The sequence below is a fragment of the Sander vitreus genome, unplaced genomic scaffold, assembly GCF_031162955.1.
Source record: "Sander vitreus isolate 19-12246 unplaced genomic scaffold, sanVit1 ctg438_0, whole genome shotgun sequence".
NCBI classification, from domain to species: Eukaryota; Metazoa; Chordata; class Actinopteri; order Perciformes; family Percidae; genus Sander; species Sander vitreus.
The window spans coordinates 27,652-35,896 of NW_027595552.1; the positions used below are offsets into that span (position 1 = coordinate 27,652).

Genomic DNA, 8,245 nt, shown 5'->3' on the forward strand with positions numbered 1-8,245 from the left:
AGTTTGTGTTCCTCTCTGAGCTGGTGGTGACGTCATGGCGTCCTCTGGTGGACATCAGCAGGAACTACAAGCAGAGCTCCACCAAACATATTCACACATTAAAACATGTTGACAGATTTATTAGTTTAACTTCGTTTCAGAGAAATTAATTCTTTAACTCGTGCAATCCCAAACAGTTTCATTCTACTTATAAACAATGACTTAAGTTATGGTGCCCACGATATATATCACAGCCTTTACTATCATTGGATGGAATAGGCCCTTTTCACGATGACGTCATAGAACTTCCGCCTTTCCGCGTAGCAGGTTAACTTCACTTCCGTTCCCCCCCGTAACCTGAGACTTCTCACCGAAATACAACTGTTGACCACTAACTAGCTAGCTATTTGAAGAAATTACAAAAGGTACATTTAAGTTAAATTAGTAAAGTTAAGAGTAATAATGTCTACGTATATGCAATGGTTTGTAACTTGCTAACGTTATTGTTAATTCATAATTGTTAGAAGAGTGGGCTAACGTTAGCTAGCAACAACTTTAGTACCAGGTACCGATAGCGTTAAAAGGTAGCGTTACATTGCTGCCTGTACTGTAACAAGTTTACTTAGCTAGCTATCTAACGCTTTGGTAGGCAGTTACTTTATTCAGGAATGTATAGTAACTCACCTATTTAAATACTGTTGTGCAGGATAGCTAGATAAATATTGATTCCTGGTCAAAGCTGAATGTTAATGTAGCTGTTTCTTTCTCCCGGTGTCTGTATCGCAACAGTATCCCATCCAACACCGAAGCATGGCACAATCTTCCAGAAGATGCTACTGCAGTGAACCATTTTGTTCAAACAACAAACAGAAATTCCCGTATCTGAGCTTTCACGATTTCCCTGTTGATGGAGAAATGCGTGCCCGTTGGGTGAGGGCGATCAGGAGAGATGAGGTACCAAGTTTTAAGATTCTTCTAGGAGCACCTTTGTGTGCAGTCAGCACTTTCCCCCTGAGGATAGACACACATCGGCCAGTGGACGGATCCGTATCAAACAGGGATCAGTGCCGTCTAGATTCCACTGGAATGATTGGGGTAAGGGTAGGTAGACAGCGTTAAACTTAATATACTACTGTAATCCAATATTACTTGTACAAAATGTTTAATAATTTAATCCTGCTGCAATATAGCTGCTACATTTTGTCATTTTGGGGACTGAAAGATTATGACCAAAATGTATCATGACAAGCGTATGGTTAATTTCACACACAAGCTCGGGAGTCAGTTTACCAGCGAGCAAGAAAGCGTCTTGGTGTTGCTGTCCTGGATGATTCTGATCATGAGATGCCTGACAGCACAGAGGCTGCTTTGCCAACACAGTCTATATAAGAGCTCATACTTGGCATGGAGAATAAAGATAGAGAACACATGCAACATGTTGAGATAGATCAGACCATATTATCTGTGGTTGCCTGGAGAGACTGGTTTCTATTCCTCTCCACAACCTTCATGACAGTCATATGACTATGCTCTGTAATGCAGCCTTGTATACCATAAACCCTCTGATTCACCGTGAGTGTCTGCTCTAAATGATAACACACACTTTGAACACGGGCCTTCCAGCCAGGTGTTGTCCACATGAACACCAAGGTGCCTGTAGGAGCAGAGCCGATGGATTGGTTCATCATTTCTGACCTCTGATAGCCTCTGACTCATGTCACGACCCTTTCCTCAGCTGGTGAAATGGTTGAATGAGATGTGTGAGTTGTGTCTGTGTGCTGTATATAGGCTGAGGTAGAAGTGTGTCAAAAATGCCAAAACACATGTTGTATATACAAAGCTATATACAGTACATCTTACTCTGTGAAGAAAAACCTCAGCAACAATCTGATTATCTTTTTAATTTCCTGAAAATGCTTCCTAAAACTAGTCCCTTCTTCATTTTGAAAAGGTAGTCTCAGTAAAGGCTACACAGGTTAGGATGGCTACGAGCTGTAACCATAGTGATTGATATGAGGATCATCTTCTGAATATAATAATTAATATGTTAGGCCTACCATGAATTGATATTTCAAAAAAGTCATTTATTTAAAACAACTAATAATGCAGTGTGATATTAAATCAAACTAAGTCCCACACATAAATATGCTAAACATGTTTTTTTCCCTTTAGTATTTGCTATTAATAGTCATCAACTGCAAAACCTTGATGACCCAGGACTAGGTGGAGGGATTATATCTCCAACCTGGCCTGGGAACGCCTCGGGATCCCCCAGTCGGAGCTGGTTAATGTGGCTCGGGAAAGGGAAGTTTGGGGTCCCCTGCTGGAGCTGCTCCCCCCGCGACACCGGATAAGCGGACGAAGATGGATGGATGGATGGATGGATGGACACCTGAGAGGCAACATTTCCATTAACCCTGAAATCCCTACTGACACTGATTAACATGTTTCTTTCAGACTGGGGACTCTGGAACGATGTGTCCTGTAATGACCAGAAGCCGTACGTGTGTCAAGTACCTGTCTAGTAATTCAGAGAGAACCTGAAGAGCGACAGTTGGACCAGCCGGCTTCAACTGTAACCACTGCAAGCTTTTACATTTACTGCAATAAATATTCAGCATCAGAAAACATGTTGATGGTTCCGTTTCTTTTCCTGTTTGTCACTGCCAGTGATCCATCTGTCCTGATGTGATAGGGATGTCAGTTAATTACTGACATTTTCTGATGAAGGTTAGCCTACTTTAAGCAATGATACACTAGAGCAGTGCTTCTCAATCTTTTTTCAATAATGTACCCCCTATCAACTTTTTTCTCAGCAGAGTACCCCCTGACCGGCCCCAAACATTTGAGATCAAAATAAAGCCTGACTACGATATAGTAATGTCATCAGTATGATAATTATTAAACACTGTAAATGAAAACATTTGCAAAAAGCAAACAATGTAATAACCAATCATGCAGTTCAAGTTCCCCTTTACTGGCCCCGAACATGTTTGATAAAAAAAACTTTATAAAATAATATATACATGTATGTATATATGTTATACATACCCATATTATAGTGCCCGTATGTGACCTCAGACAGAGATGTGGACAATTACCAACAAAACGTCCAGCGAAAGACCGTCCTGCCAACCGATATGCATCATAAAATAAATGGAGGCTGTAACGTCTTTTCACTCTAAAGTCACTGAAGCTGCTGCTGTTTCAACACACACACACACACACACACACACACACACACACACACACAGACACACACACACACACACACACACACACACACACACACACACACACACACACACACACAGACACACACAGACACACACACACACACACACACACACACACACACACACACACACACACACACACACACACACACACACACACACACACACACACACACACACACACACACACACACACACGGAGACACACACAGACACACACACACACAGACACACAGACACACACACAGACACACACACACACAGACACACAGACACACACACACACACACACACACACACACACACACACACACACACACACACACACACACACACACACACACACACACACACACACACACACACACACACACACACACACACACAGACACACACACACACACACAGACACACAGACACACACACACACACACACACACACACACACACACACACACACACACACACACACACACACACACACACACACACACACACACAGACACACACACACACAGACCTTTCACCTCCTCGTGCACGCTCCACGTGCACTTCAGTTGCGGCTCGGGGGAGGAGCTACAGTCAAAGCCCTTCCTGTGGAGGAGGAGCGCCACTTCCTGTGACGGATTATCTGCTTCCTGTTCAACATAAACAAACATTGTTTACCTGAGTAACATGTCAGTAGTCTCCAGTGTTACCTGAGTAACATGTCAGTAGTCTCCAGATGTTACCTAAGTAACATGTCAGTAGTCTCCAGAGTTACTTGAGTAACATGTCAGTAGTCTCCAGATGTTACCTGAGTAACATGTCAGTAGTCTCCAGATGTTACCTGAGTAACATGTCAGTAGTCTCCAGATGTTACCTGAGTAACATGTTAGTAGTCTCCAGTGTTACCTGAGTAACATGTCAGTAGTCTCCAGATGTTACCTGAGTAACATGTCAGTAGTCTCCAGATGTTACCTGAGTAACATGTCAGTAGTCTCCAGATGTTACCTGAGTAACATGTCAGTAGTCTCCAGTGTTACCTGAGTAACATGTCAGTAGTCTCCAGATGTTACCTGAGTAACATGTCAGTAGTCTCCAGTGTTACCTGAGGTGCCATGGGAACGTTATGAAGCGACGTCATGAAGCGACGTCATGAAGCGACGTCATGAAGCGACGTCATGAAGCGACGTCATGAAGCGACGTTATGAAGCGACGTTATGTAGCGACGTTATGTAGCGACGGCATGAAGTGACGTGATGTAGTGACGTTATGAAGCGACGTTATGTCGCGGCGTTATGAAGCGACGTTATGTAGCGGCGTTATGAAGCGGCGTTATGTAGCGGCGTTATGTAGCGGCGTTATGTAGCGACGTGATGAAGCGGCGTGATGTAGTGGCGTTATGAAGCGGCGTTATGAAGTGGCGTTATGTAGCGGCGTTATGAAGCGGCGTTATGTAGCGGCGTTATGTAGCGGCGTTATGTAGCGACGTGATGTAGCGGCGTGATGTAGTGGCGTTATGAAGTGGCGTGATGTAGTGGCGTTATGAAGCCACGTTATGAAGTGGCGTGATGTAGCGGCGTGATGTAGTGAAGTGATGTAGTGGCGTGATGTAGTGGCGTGATGTAGTGACGTGATGTAGTGACGTTATGAAGTGACGTGATGAAGTGACGTGATGTAGTGACGTTATGAAGCGACGTGATGAAGTGACGTGATGAAGTGACGTGATGAAGTGACGTGATGTAGTGACGTGATGTAGTGACGTTATGAAGTGACGTTATGAAGCGACGTTATGTAGCGACGTTATGTAGCGACGGCATGAAGTGACGTGATGTAGTGACGTTATGAAGCCACGTTATGAAGCCACGTTATGAAGTGACGTGATGTAGTGACGTGATGTAGTGACGTTACGAAGCCACGTCATGAAGCCACGTTATGAAGCCAGGTTATGAAGCCACGTTATGAAGTGACGTGATGTAGCGACGTTATGTAGCGACGTTATGAAGCCACTTAATGAAGTGACGTGATGTAGTGACGTGATGTAGTGATGTGATGTAGTGACGTGATGAAGTGACGTTATGAAGTGACGTGATGTAGTGACGTGATGTAGTGACGTTATGAAGTGACGTTATGAAGCCACGTTATGAAGTGACGTGATGTAGTGACGTGATGTAGCGACGTTATGTAGCGACGTTATGTAGCGACTTCATGTAGCGACGTTATGTAGCGACGTTATGAAGCCACGTCATGAAGCCACGTCATGAAGTGACGTTATGAAGTGACGTTATGAAGTGACGTCATGAAACAGCGTCATGTAGCCACGTCATGAAGTGGCGTTATGAAGCGACGTTACGAAGCCATGTTATGAAGTGACGTTATGAAGTGACGTGATTTAGTGACGTTATGAAGTGATGTGATGTAGTGACGTGATGTAGTGACGTGATGTAGTGATGTGATGTAGTGACGTGATGAAGTGACATTATGAAGTGACGTGATGTAGTGACGTGATGTAGTGACGTTATGAAGTGACGTGATTTAGTGACGTTATGAAGCGACGTTATGAAGTAACGTGATGTAGTGACGTTATGAAGTGACATTATGAAGTGACGTGATGTAGTGACGTTATGAAGCCACGTCATGAAGCCACGTCATGAAACAACGTCATGAAGCCACGTCATGAAGAGACGTTATGAAGTGACGTGATGTAGTGACGTGATGTAGTGACTTGATGTAGTAGCGTTATGAAGTGGCGTTATGAAGTGGCGTGATGTAGTGGCGTGATGAAGTGGCGTGATGAAGTGGCGTGATGTAGTGGCGTTATGAAGCGGCGTGATGAAGTGACGTGATGAAGTGGCGTGATGAAGTGACGTGATGTAGTGACGTGATGTAGTGACGTTATGAAGTGACGTGATGTAGTGACGTTATGAAGTGACGTGATTTAGTGACGTGATGAAGTGACGTGATGTTCAGGTGCATTCTGCTGGTCTTATAGGGAGGTGTGTTCAGGTGCATTCTGCTGGTCTTACAGGGAGGTGTGTTCAGGTGCTTTCTGCTGGTCTTACAGGGAGGTGTGTTCAGGTGCATTCTGCTGGTCTTACAGGGAGGTGTGTTCAGGAGCAAGTCCTGGTTTCCGTAGCGGCCAGGCTCTCGTTGTGTTGCAGCCTTGGAGCTCAGTAAGCAGCGCTCTAGTGTGACTGTATTTTACGTTGAGAAAGCTGTAAAACTACAACCCACCATTGAATCAAAATAAAACTTTCCTCTTATTTGTGAAATAAGCATGTGACCATTTTCAAGGAAGAATCGCAATTGGAATCAGAATCGTTAAAATCCAAACGATGCCCAACCCTACCCACCGTTTATGTAATTCATCGTCTTTGGGAAAAGTAAAAAAACTAACAGAGGGGGGGGGGCATTTTTTCAAATACGCCGCACTTTCGCCGCATAAATTTCTGATTCCAGCGCAAAATATGCGGGGCTTGCATGATGTCATAATCCCCGCATTTTCGTTTGAAAAAAAAGTCACATATTTTGCGTTTACTTCACACAAGAGCAGCCGTTCTCCCCTGGTGCCATGGGAACGTTATGAAGCGACGTCATGAAGCGACGTCATGAAGCGACGTCATGAAGCCAAGTCATGAAGCGACGTTATGAAGCGACGTCATGAAGCGACGTCATGTAGCGACGTCATGTAGCGACGTTATGTAGCGACGTCATGTAGTGACGTTATGTAGCCACGTCATGAAGCCACGTCATGAAGCCACGTCATGAAGCCACGTCATGAAGCCAGGTCATGAAGTGACGTTATGAAGTGACGTCTTGAAGTGACGTCATGAAGCCACGTTATGAAGCCACGTCATGAAGCTACGTCATGAAGTGACGTTATGAAGCGACGTTATGAAGCGACGTGATGAAGTGACGTGATGTAGTGACGTGATGTAGTGATGTTATGAAGTGACGTTATGAAGTGACGTTATGAAGTGACGTCATGAAGCCACTTTATGAAGCCACTTTATGAAGCCACGTCATGTAGCGACGTCATGAAGCGACGTCATGAAGCGACGTCATGAAGCGACGTCATGAAGCGACGTCATGTAGCGACGTCATGAAGCGACGTCATGAAGCGACGTCATGTAGCGACGTCATGTAGCGACGTCATGTAGCGACTTAATGTAGCGACGTTATGTAGCGACGTTATGAAGCCACGTCATGAAGCCACGTCATGAAGCCACGTCATGAAGCCACGTCATGAAGTGACGTTATGAAGTGACGTCATGAAGCCACGTTATGAAGTCACGTCATGAAGCCACGTCATGAAGTGACGTTATGAAGCGACGTTACGAAGCGACGTTACGAAGCCATGTTATGAAGTGACGTTATGAAGTGACGTTATGAAGTGACGTGATGAAGTGACGTGATGTAGTGACGTTATGAAGCGACGTTATGAAGTGACGTGATGTAGTGACGTCATGAAGTGACGTGATGTAGTGACGTGATGTAGTGACGTAATGAAGTGACGTGATAAAGTGACGTGATGTAGTGACGTCAAGAAGCGACGTGATGAAGTGATGTTATAAAGACACGTCATGAAGCCACGTCATGAAGCCACGTCATGAAGTGACGTCATGAAGCCACGTCATGAAGCCACGTCATGAAGCCAGGTCATGAAGTGACGTTATGAAGCGACGTTATGAAGCCACGTTACGAAGCCACGTTATGAAGTGACGTTATGAAGTGACGTTATGAAGTCACGTTATGAAGTGACGTTATGAAGTGACGTGATGAAGTGACGTGATGTAGTGACGTGATGTAGTGATGTTATGAAGTGACGTGATGTAGTGACGTGATGTAGCGACGTTATGTAGTGACGTTATGTAGCGACGTTATGTAGTGACGTGATGTAGTGACTTTATGAAGTGACGTTATGTAGTGACGTTATGTAGTGACGTGATGAAGTGACGTTATGAAGCCACATTATGAAGTGACGTTATGTAGTGACGTTATGTAGTGACGTGATGAAGTGACGTTATGTAGCGACGTTATGAAGTGAC

The 8,245-nt window shown here is 44.5% G+C and overlaps 1 long non-coding RNA gene across 2 annotated transcripts; it reads left to right on the forward strand.

Moving 5' to 3' along the window:
* Nucleotide 1: 1 nt before the first annotated feature.
* On the forward strand, nt 2–2,607 carry LOC144514078 (uncharacterized). Of its 2 annotated transcripts, none has more exons than XR_013501253.1 (3): nt 2–404; nt 769–1,080; nt 2,437–2,607. It is a non-coding gene; the product is annotated as an uncharacterized LOC144514078 (long non-coding RNA). The 2 variants fall into 2 exon arrangements; XR_013501254.1 differs by lacking the exon at nt 2–404 and adding an exon at nt 438–461.
* Nucleotides 2,608–8,245: the final 5,638 nt, after the last annotated feature.